The 10,698-nt window shown below is 36.5% G+C and overlaps 1 pseudogene; it reads right to left on the bottom strand.

Annotated features, from left to right (window-relative positions):
• Positions 1–9,807: 9,807 nt before the first annotated feature.
• On the bottom strand, positions 9,808–9,907 carry LOC120097661 (U6 spliceosomal RNA; annotated as a pseudogene).
• Between the last annotated feature and the right edge of the window lie 791 nt (positions 9,908–10,698).

Here is a 10,698-nt window from a genome sequence, read left to right on the forward strand (position 1 = left end):
TATAAAAATGTTTAAACATTCCTTTATAAAATTCTTCCAAAACCTGCCAGGAAATTAACTAAAAAAAAGTCACAGTACTGGGAATATTTAGTTTTATATATTGATATTTCACATTAAAACATTTCTATCTCTGTTCAAAAGGAGCTTGGGAAAAACAGGCAGGTTTTGTGAGTGAAACTCTGTTAAGACATATGAAAGCCACAGCAAAAATGTTTAGAACTATAGTAAATTGGGTGGAATTATGCTTATGGTGTCTGTTGTCCTTCTAAATGTACATGGCACAATGAACAGATTGTGGCACTAAGAAAGATTTTAGTTAATCATTCATTCCAATCATAGACATGGAGAGGGGTAAGAACTGAGGGTTCAGAACTCTATAACTTTGCAATTAAATCTCATAATTCATAGTTGAAATTCTACTGCTTGAAATATTGAAAAGACTCAAATCATCAACTGTGAAATGGAGAAAAAAAAGTTAGGTAATCGTGAATGTCTGTGTGAAACTAAGCACCAAGAGTCCCTGTAGTGCAGACAGTGAAGGATTCTAAGTTTTCCATTTTCTTCTCTCTTCTTTAATCCTTCAACAGATACACTGAGTGCATCCCCTTGTTCCCATGATCGTAACTTTGCAATTGCAGGATTTCCTTTGCCAAAAAGTAAATAACGAAAACTTGTTTTGTTTCTGTTTGATGTTCTTGGTTTTCTTGTTTGTTCCTTCGCTTCAAGCTCAGAAGTGTCGTTATTGCAGGAAGTGCAGAGGAGGTTAACCAAATGCTCTGATTCCTGAGGACCTCAAGTTTGACAAGGTAGAAAAAGAAGGAGCTTGGGAAAACATAAACTTTGTGTGGTTTTGGCAGAGAGTTAGGACTATAAATCAATGAGACAGGAGGAATTGCTCAAAAAAATACATCCGCCCAAATGATTGTTTCAGAAAAGGGCAATAATTCACCCTTGGAATGATAGCCATTGTGCATAATGTGTTGATAAAATTAGGCATCATAGAGCAAACATGATCTGAACCTGAGCTTCATACTTCCTTCAATTCTGACTCAAATATATCATAAATGCAAATGTAAAATGCAAAGCTTCAACCTTCAGGATGCCGTGAGGAAAATCAGACTGTGAAGAGACTACATTCTTAGACATGATGTTGAAAGCTCATTCCTTATGGGTGTTCATACTAAATATACTGAAGACATGACCGCACAGTAACACAGACCCAGATGTTACTTCAGAACTGCTTCATCTGGAACAGCTCCAAACTGGAAACAGCCCCTAAACCCTTCAAACCTCTGAAGGATGGACAAAGTATAATGAGATCTAAATAAATGAGCTGTTGATACAATAAAGAATGTAGGTGACTCCAAAAGGTTTTGTTGTTGTTTTGGTTTGGTTGGATTTGGCTGGGCAGAAAGAAGTAAAATGTTACATTATCAGAGCTTGAGAACAGTTCCATGGTTAAAGGCGTTTTCTGTGCAAACAGCAGGATCTGAGTTTGACTCTCTAGAGCCTATATCAAAATTGGATGTATTGAGTAATCACAGTGCCCGTGTGGAGATGTCGGAGAGGCAGACAAGAGAAAGCATGGGATCTCAGGGATTTCAAGAGAAAAAGAACACAGAGATTCTATCTAAAACAAGCTAGAAATTGAGAACTAACACAAGGTCCTGTGACTGCAACATGTGCACATTTACATTCACACACACAAGAGTGTGCACACAGACATACACAGCCCTCATGTCTATGTGCACATGAAAAACTGTTATATAGCCTCTTATTACACTTCCACAACACGCTTGAGGTGGTAAAATCATAGCGAAGGAGATCTCTGAAATAAGCTGTTGTAAAGGTGCTGTTAGAAGTAGTGCGTAGTTCCCATGAGCTTATTTCTAGAGAGGGAATCATTTTGTGCCTTGTACTGAATTGTATCACATGTTGTTGGGTGATATCTCCTCATAGCTAATCATAATACAACTTCAAAAGTCAGTACATAGGGAATGTTAGTGTGGGGAGGTAGGAAGGGGGTAGTTGGGGAGGGGGAACACACTCATAAAAGAAAAGGGAGAGAGGATAGGATAGAGGACTTATGGACAGGAAACGGGGAAAGGGCATAACATTTGAAATGTAAATAAAAATCCAATAATAAAAAAAAGAAGTTAGAGATGAGAAAACAAGTCAATATATAGGAAACTAAATGAAAAATAAAACCGAGTGTGTAAAAGCCCTTGAAATGTGAATAACACCAGCAAATTGGTTAAAAATTATTGCCCAGACACCAATTTTTCAGAATGGGCCAGGTGCTGTGGCTATCCTTACCACGCACCAACCTGAGACTAATATATCAAGAACTCATTTTTTGTAATCTTTACAATGTAGCATATTCCTCAAATACAACAAGCAATTAGAACCAAAATGAAAGAGGAAAAGAGGTGGTTAAATAAAACCTTATACTAGTCAAATGGTGCTAGTAGCTATAAACAGTCAGTAATTAAAACTACATATGTGGATGGACACATGCATATATGTATACATATATATGATGAGGATGATGAAATGTTAACTCAGAAAGCAATATGACCCAGTGGTAAATTTATTCAGTGGAAAAAGAGAAAATTAGGTCCTGATGTTATTGTTTCAGACAAGACACATAATCTTTTAGGATATCAATTTCTGTATCTGTTAAATGGTAACACATACCCAAACACGCATCTCAGGTTCAACTGTCTAAGATATGATAATGGTTTTGAAAGTGGTTTTGAAAAATGTGCAAAGGATTCTATAATAGGTTCCAGTGTGGAATGGCCATAGTTCAGGAGTCAGAAAAAAATAGGAGTCAAAAATTTATGTCAAATAAATGCAAAACTCTTAGAATGGTAATAGTGAGGTTTTGACAATATAGCAATTTTGGTTTCGTAGTATATCCTAAATTTACAAAATTTTAGTACATGGCAGGAATCCATAAATTGACATATTCTAAAGACTTTTGGTCAAATAACTACTTTAATAGTTCTCATGCATCTTTTATGCGCATGTGTTTCCTTGCATGTTTTCTGTTTTACAAACCTGGTGTTTTCTTCATCTGCATCCTCACTGTTTTTATGTCTGTTCTCTGGGTCTGCTGCTAAAATCTCAAGTCAAAAATTAATAACTCATTCCTGCAATTATACCATAATTCCCACATGGTAAGTCTAGCATTTGAAAATATAATATATATAATAGCTAAAACATCCTGACATTATAGATGACCTAACATTATTTAATATTCAATGACCAAACATAAATAACATAACTTTTTTATACAAATGGAGATGTCACATAATCTGTAGGGTGTTTATATATGCCAATACACAAGAACAATTTTTTTAAAAATAAATTTTCCAGCCATTATTATTATTCAACTCTCATCGGTTTTCTATGCAGCAGCATAGTACTTGTAACAAAGTCATTATCAGCATATGGTTGAATATGTGAAGAAACTGTAAACTTTGTGATACCCTTTGTTTCCAAACGTTTCCTTGACATGCTGTCAGAAAGGCTTTGCAGGGAAGCAAAGTTTTATTTCCTGTTTGTCCTCTTGTCAGTATGCTAATCAGTAAATAATAATAAAAATTCAGGAAGAACTAGTGCTTGAGGAAGCACGAGCATGACTCAGAAATTGGAAACTATGCCTCAGAAAACATATTAGTTGGCTGAGCATACAGAACGTGACACAAATATTAGTTTTCTCCCTCATCGTGTCAAACCTTGATAGATACAGGAGACAATAAGAGCTAAACCATGAGTGATTTGGGTCGATTTAAAGTAAAGGAAGATATTGCAGTCTGGAGAACATTCCTTCACTGGCTAGAACTCTGGCATCTGATATGCTATTTTGGTTGACCTGGAACTCACCTCGTAGCACAACTCAGCTTTGAACTTGAGACACTGTGCTCCAGCCTCGCAGTATCTGCGATCTTAGCCAGTTATCAGCATGCTCACCTTACTGTCGATCATGTGCACTCATTTCTAGAAAGCCAAAGCAAGCTAATGCAGGTCATGGCTCTTTCAAGAGAGATCCAGACAAGCAGCAATTAAACAAGGAGGAAGTGGAGATTTCAGTGTAGTGATGAATCTGGAGCACAGTGGCTTCTGCCGAGAAGACTCACACAGAAGGGTAGGCACTGACTATGAGTGGGCATCACAAGGGCACAGGCAATGGGGAAAAAAGTAAAGAGAGGCTTTAGGAAGTGAGCGCTGACAGTTAAGTGTAGGATATGGAAATAAAAATGAGGTAAAAAAAAGAAACCATCCTGTCATCCTTTCATTGGGCTCACAGCCACTAGTCAGCACCCAGGGCTGTAAGATCAGTGCTTCCTGTGGGCGGTGCCTTGATTTTGCCTCACACATGGCATGGAAAACTGAATCACTGAGTTCATTCCACTCACCAAGACTGTTCTAGCCACAAAGCAAGCATGCTGCACATGTCAAGACTGGAAACCCATTGTTTTGTCTAAAATTCACCTTTATATGTATCATATGCAGTGGCATCACACTACGAGCACTATTACCTGAGCATTTCTGAGAAAAGTCAGCATTTACTCTCCACCAGCACAGGTAAATGTACTAAAAAAGGCTTTAAGAGTAGACTATGAGCATTTGTATTATCCACTACTTTGTCTCTCAGAACACACCCTTGTGATCTCACAGAGGATATCAGAGATAAGGTTTATGACATCCAAGGAATTGTTGGAGAGCAAGAAAGAGGACATTATAGGCTAGTCTAAGTACAGAGATAATTAGTTACTGGGTGTAACCTCGGCCCCCAGAGTTAGCAGAGAGAACCAGTGGTGGTAAAGCTGACAGGATCTCTCACAACGCAAAAACATAACCAATTTTTTTAACCTAAATTTTTTTTAAATGAAAGTGCATTTTGGGGGGAAAACCATAATGCTAACTAACCTTCTGCATTCTCTCACCCCATACAATTTAAAACAGAAAACTTGATCTGTATATTAGGCATATACAATTTTATATAACACATAATACATTTAAAATGTAGGGAGATTTTGCAGGCTGGAGAACATCTGTATTCTTGGTGAATCTGGTTTGTCACGACACTGAGGACTCACTCAACACCATTCACTTAGGCTGACTTGCTTATTTCTTTTTCTTTATTTTTGTTAAAATCAAGGAGACAAATGTTCATTAATGGGAGGCTAGAGTGATGACTTAAATCTACATCAACAACTATGAAGTCACACACACAAACACACACACACTGACACACACACTGACACACACTGACACACACACTCACACACACACTCACACACACACTCACACACACTCACACACACACTCACACACACACTCACACACACACACTCACACACACTCACACACACACTCACACACACTCACACTCACACACACACTCACACCACACACACACACTCACACACACACACACACTCACTCACACACACATGTTGATGTTATGGTACATTGAATGAGGTATTGAATAAATATATAAACACAAATTTATAGAAAAAATTTATAAAATATTATCAGATGTGTGTAGATGGGCTGGAAGGAATGGCTAAAAGGGGAAGCAGAGAAGAACTAGGGGCTCTCTGGGTGTACTCCATGAGGCTGAGACCCAAAAGAATGGAGCTGGCCTGGGAGGACTGGCTCAGCTGGTTGACTGAAACTGGTATCAGTATCAGTATGAAGAGACCAGAATGGGTGAGCAAAAGCAGGTTACAAAGAGTCATTGATTCCTGAATTGGATGAAATTTAGAGGAAGGAAATATTTCCTCTAAATTACTTAAAACTGTTTCATTTACCAGCAGGTAAGATGGCAAAAACAAGCTTCATCTTCAAATAGTCAATAGGATGGGCTGTAACAGCTCTCCATAGAAGGGCGGTGTCCATGCTGGCCAAGAAGGCTCGGCAGCATTGGAATGGAATAGCAGTTTATACATGGTGGCATGTATCCCCAATAACTTAAATGCACGGACATTTGGTGCAGTACTTATTAAATGCATGGGCGTTATCTTTTGGTCATGGTTTGCAAATTACAATGTGTCACAGGCTCCCGAGAACTGTACTAGTATTGTAGTACTGCACTAACATGTAACTAACCTGTCATGATAGGTGAAAGAATGTCCTGATACATATGACAAAGCACAAGACACCAAAGGTATTTTGAGCTGAAAGGATATTTGATGTGTGGCTTTCTCAGTATGAATCAGGAGGAAAATATTTTAGCGCTTTCCTTGAGGTGACAGTGATATTCAGTAGAAGACCAAAGAAACAGAGTTACCTAAAAGACTATGAAATGTTATGCAAATGTCAGCCTTCAAACTTTGGGGAATAGTTATTGATCTTTGGCAGTAATAGTTATGAAAGTTACATAAGGTGATACTAATTTAGTATATTCTCAAAATTGTAATAACACAGAAGATAACTTTTATTCTGAACAAAAGAAAATGAATATTTTTTCTTATACTTACTTTTGATTTAAAATTCTCTTTCTGTTTCTCACAATCAACAGCAAGACAGATGATGCAAAGTAAATTGCAAAATTTAAACTAAAAATACTTATACAGTTATTGAATAGGTTGCTCGTGATAACATTTATGAGTTCCTAACATTTAAATTATCTATCTCTCTGACAGATGGTAAAAATTTATATTGGTGCATTGTTTCACTGCCTACTATAAAATGAACAGCACTTTTAAATTCAAGGTACACTTTTTATGAATAGAAACTATTTTTAAAATTCCAAGTTTCTGCCCTAGTTTATTTTCTCTTGTTTTAACAGAATGCCCAAGACATAAAAGTCATTCAGAAAAGAAGTTTATTTGGGCGCTGGTTCTGGAGGCTGCAAAGTCAGTGATTGTGTGGCCACATCTGCTAAGGGCTTCGCACTACTTCATATCATAGGAGAAAAAGGTTGGGGAATAGTCAGGAAAGCAGGAATGTACGGGAGATCTAGGGCTATAGAATACTTGTGATCAATTCATTTCTATGGTAAGTAATCTGCTTCCAAGAATGAGAATTTACTCATAGAAGAAAAACGGTAACCTGGGAAGAAAATGCTTCGCTACCACCCTGATTAATGGGGATGAAGGTCTCAACAATGTACTTTTGTCCTATTTTTTAATTTCTGTGCGATAGTTAAGAAAACATTAAGTGAAGCCATGATGCTGGGGTGACAAATGATTCTAAGGACCACCTAGAGAGTACATCTCAGCCTTCTAGTGCTGCTGCGATCCTTATTACAGTCCCTCATGTCATAATGATCCCCAACTATAAAACAATTTTGTTTCTATTTCATAACTGCAATTTTGCTACTGTTTTGAATCATAATCTAAATATTTTGAAGACAGAAGTTTGTCAAAGGGGACACAACAGGAGGAGAACCACTTACCTAGACATTGATTAAAAACACTCAGAACCTGTAATTCATCCACGGTTATTTCAGAAGCCTATCGATGTGTGTGAGGTTAAGTTCATGCTTTTGTTGTAGCATCTTATAAATTGAAAAACAAATGCTGGCTTACCTTCTCATACTTTTAGTTTTCATTCCCTTCATAGAACTACAACAAATGTATCTCAAATTGCTAAAGTTAAAAGATATTGAGAGCATTTTGTTTCATTTTCTGGCCTGGGATTATATAAAACATTTGTGTTACCCATGAAGAAAGTAAGTGACTGTCCTTAGAATACAGTTTATATCATAAACTTCTTAGCAAGCCTACTTCTTAGTTCTTGCCAGACAGTCTGGATTAATCCAATATCAGTTACATTATCCTTTGTTTGGACAACATCACTTCTCCCTTCCCAGGGTGTCTGTCATTCTTCCTAAACAGAACCATAAGAACAGGCTGTCAATCAGGAGGTGTAAACATTGAAGCCTTGTAATTCTTAATAAGTTGATCACCCATATTTACTCAAGTGAGATCTGTTTTTTGTGTTCTCCAACACCAACAGATTATTTTCTAGTTATTTCTATTAAAAAAATCTATTTCTTGTAGTAGGGAAACTCTGTTATCAGAAAATTCCAGAAAATAAAGTAATTCTTAATAAGGAAGTAAAGACTTACAAACATAAAATTAATTTGTTTGCCTCAAATGATAATCTCCCCACTGAGGGGTATAGACCTACCTTCAGATACTCATGAACTTGTGATTAAATTTGCTTGAATGGACACTTAATTAATTATCAGCACTTGAAGCAAAATATTGGAATAGTTACAGTTTCACTTTGCTAAAAGCTTACCAACAGCTACCAGCACCTTTGTGCATTCTATTGTTGGTTGTTGTGTCTTAAATCAGTATATGGTAATCTGTAACAAAATGTGTCAGTTGAGTAATGTTGAAAACTTAAAAACATTTTAGTTAAATTTGGGGAAAGTTGAACCTTTTTTCCTAACATGGCTGATATTCAGATGCATCATTAGTACAAAATATTGTTTCTCTTTGATAGTTGTTGTTTCGAGTGATAAACCTGAAACTTGGATCTGAGGCAGATGTTCTCTGTGTTTCAGTAAGCAGGACTTGCATCCAAGCAACCCAATAATTAAGACATCACTAAAATGAAAACAAAAGATGTGCCAGGGATATTTTTGATGAATACTTTGAAATAAAATTGGGCTTGTTAAAACATTTTCTCATGTTTATTCTGGGTGTCATATCACTAAGCAGATTTTATAAAACGATTTTCAGTTATTATACACTTTTTAGGTCTACATGAATTTTGGGTAGTTGGTGTCTAAGGACACAACACACCACAGTTAAATGACGTATATTAAGAAAAGCCTTATCTGATTCCTTGGGTATGTGAAATTCTATGTAAGTGAAAAAAGGGCACATTTATGCATATATGTAAGTATAGTGTTTATATGTGTACACATATCTTATGTATATACATGTACATATGTATTTAAAATAAGCTATGGATGATATGTAGACTTAATATAAAGTTATTATGAGTGTACTGAAACATATTAAACTTTAGTACCTGAAGAGGTATTCTCTTGGCTCGTGGTTTTATTATGTTCCAGAAAACTTTCCACTTTAAAAAGAATATTGCTTTTTAAAAGGCTTATATTGTAAAATTAAATTACCATACGTAAAATCAAAGAACAGTGTGCAAAATTTAGAAAACTATAGAATACTTCAAAGCATCTTTTTGGTGCACCATTCTTGGAAGATATTATGAACTAAATAATTATTTTAAATCCAAGGGCATAGAACGTGAATATCTTAAATCCATGGAAAAGCACAAAAAATTGTTTTTTTTTAGGGAGAGACAAGCGTTGACTATTTGATCAACATTCGGGTACATACACACAAATAAAGCTGCAGAGACCGATGCATGTATATAACACACTTGAGAGAAGCCCCAATAGCCCCATTTATTACTAAGGATTTTCTTGGACATCTCTTCCCACAGTTGGTCATAAATGTATCATTCTAGGTTACAGTACAAAACTCCAAGTTCTCAGCCTTTTCCTTCCTGTCATGACAGAGATCAGGAAGTCTGGTGAAGGTCTTTCGCTTCTTCTGGTCTTCTGTTGTCACGTGGACCTGCACAGGGCATGCTTTGATGACTTTGTGAATGAGAGTCAATCCATTGAAGAGTTTGCTCCCTTCTCCTTTGCTTCACTGTCATCTTCATCCAGAGCACTGGTATGCTGTCATCTCATGACATTGTATAGGAGAATGGTCTATTTTTCCACCCAGGTCTTCTTCCCAAAAAGAACTCCAAATAGTGTTTTTATGTGGAGTAAGAAGGAAAAGGCTAAGAGAGTAGAGAAAGAAGAATATAGAATGTTTCATAACTGTGTACCATCCTTGTGCATAGCCATGCTAACCTTTTCTGTATTCGTCCAACATCAGTGTTTGTGCTGCCAAAGCAAGAACCAAATAATTCTTTACATAAATTGGAACAGAGGAGTGGAATATAGAATTGTCACTTTGAGACACGGTCTTACCCTATAGACAAGGCTAGCCTTGAGAACTCAGTAATTTTTCTTTCAGCATACTGAATGCTGAGATTACAGGAATGAGATTCTATTCCTCAATTTTTTTTTCAAATACAAATTTGACATCTAAATAGGCTTCCTGTTCTAACTGTACTCAGCTATTTAAAATGTGCAATTCTATTCCCCAGTAGTCTTTATAATTTACTTAAATGATGTATTTTAACAAAGAACTCAATTTCACTCAATGTGGAATAATGTGGAGAACCAATGACCATTAGTACATTTAGACCAACATAAGGAAAACGAAAAGAAAGATCTTCAGCTTTCTTTTTATATAGTTAATTATATTAAAGGAAGCTAATTCCAAATACTGGATATGAATAAATGTCAATTTGGGAAACTTTTATAATTTTTATGTTGTTTGTTGCACATAGAGTTAAGACATTGAACAACAAAAAATGATGAATAAAATATTACAGAAAAGGAGAGAACTGAGGAGTAAATGAGAACGGCCTTGGCTCTCAGCCGACGGCACATATCTGCAAGGCCAGCACTTAGAAAGGACTGAAGGAGCTGAAGGGGTTTGTAATTCCATAGGAAGAACAACAATAATAACCAACCAGACGCCCCAGAGCTGCCAGCGACTAAACCGCCAACCAAATAGTTCACAAGGAACAACCCATGGCTCCAGCTGCATACGTAGCAGAGGATGGCCTTGTCGGGCA

The sequence above is a fragment of the Rattus norvegicus genome, chromosome 16 (genome assembly GCF_036323735.1).
Source record: "Rattus norvegicus strain BN/NHsdMcwi chromosome 16, GRCr8, whole genome shotgun sequence".
NCBI lineage: Eukaryota > Metazoa > Chordata > Mammalia > Rodentia > Muridae > Rattus > Rattus norvegicus.